This window comes from Talpa occidentalis, unplaced genomic scaffold (assembly GCF_014898055.3).
Source record: "Talpa occidentalis isolate TD23 unplaced genomic scaffold, MPIMG_talOcc4v2.1 talOcc4.2, whole genome shotgun sequence".
Taxonomy (NCBI): domain Eukaryota; kingdom Metazoa; phylum Chordata; class Mammalia; order Eulipotyphla; family Talpidae; genus Talpa; species Talpa occidentalis.
This window is the reverse complement of record NW_023602073.1, coordinates 34451393-34452861: the sequence shown is the minus strand read 5'-3', so window position 1 is coordinate 34452861 and position 1469 is coordinate 34451393. Positions and strand designations below refer to the sequence as shown.

Here is a 1469-nt window from a genome sequence, read left to right as displayed (position 1 = left end):
ATAGGATTAAGAAATGTACAGATTTTTATAACATATTTAATTACCTGGAGTGACAAAGATTTTCCAGAGCAGATCTTATTTTTCTGACAAGGCTTAGCAATGCTGACCAGATTATTAAAAATTAGTAAAGACAGTCCAAGAATACTTTAGTTCTTCTTGCAAATCAGAAATTTAAGTTTGGTATCAATAAGCACACTAGAAATATTAAAGTTTAATTTAATTGCTATTATAGTGAGTTAGAGGACCACATAACATTATTTTTAGGATGCCTTTAACTTTAAATATTTTCTTTTGCTTTTCTGTTTTATGGGACTTTATTTCAAAGATAATGAGTTTTAATTTGATAGTAAACCCTTTTTTAGCTTTTCAGCCTGAACCGCCATCTCTCAGTAAGTCGCCAAAATGACTAACACAAAGGGAAAGAGAACAGGGACCCACTATATGTTCTCTAGGCCTTTTAGAAAACATGGAGTTGTTCCTCTGGCCCCATACATGCGAATCTGTAAGAAAGATGATAATTGTAGACATCAAGGGGATGGGCACTGTTCAGAAAGGAATGCCCCACAGGTGTTACCATGGCAAAACCGGAAGAGTCTATAATGTTGCCCAGCATGCAGTTGGCATTGTTGTAAACAAGCAAGTAAAGGGCAAGATTCTTGCAAAGAGAATTAATGTTCGTATAGAGCACATTAAGCACTCTAAGAGCCGAGATAGCTTCCTGAAACGGGTGAAAGAAAATGATCAGAAGAAAAAGGAAGCCAAAGAGAAGGGTGCTTGCGCCACCTGGAGAAGCACACTTTGTGAGAACCTGTGGGAAGGAGCCTGAGCTGCTAGAACCTATTCCCTATGAATTCATGGCATGATAGGTGTGCAAAAAGAAATAAAAGAGATCTGGACTATAAAAATGTTTCTCCTAATTGAGCAGAAGTGTGGTGTCCCCTCTCTAAAAAAATATTTAAAGCAGACTTTTAATTATATCATAATTCATTGGAAAAAAATAAACCTTTTTTTAAAAACACACATTTTACTTTACCTCTATTGAGATTTATAACACCCTAGTTTTTTTTTTCTAGATTGTAAAATATTGAAGCAATGATTGTACTATCATCCCTTTGCACTGAATGTCTTACACTTAAACACATGGTTTAAGTTTTGTCCTTTCAGTACATGACATTAAAATTTCAGCTTCTTTAAAATAAGGAGCAAAATGTAAACCTGAAATTTTAGTAATTTTAAATAAATAATTTTAGATATTTAACAAATTTTTATAACTCAATACAACTTTACGTAATGATAAGTGGATTTGTCTTTTGGAATATAATTTCATAAAGAGAAGTTTTGGTATTAACATCAAAAAGCAAATTTATCTTTGTCGACATAGAGCAGGTTAATCACTTTTTTTTTTTTGCTGAATACCATGAGCTTTTTTTTTTAAGTAATCACATTTAAACACAGAATCAAGGGCCTTG

At 32.9% G+C, this 1469-nt stretch overlaps 1 pseudogene; it reads left to right on the top strand.

Moving 5' to 3' along the window:
• The first annotated feature begins 391 nt into the window (after positions 1 to 391).
• On the top strand, positions 392 to 891 carry LOC119253170 (60S ribosomal protein L21-like; annotated as a pseudogene).
• Positions 892 to 1469: the final 578 nt, after the last annotated feature.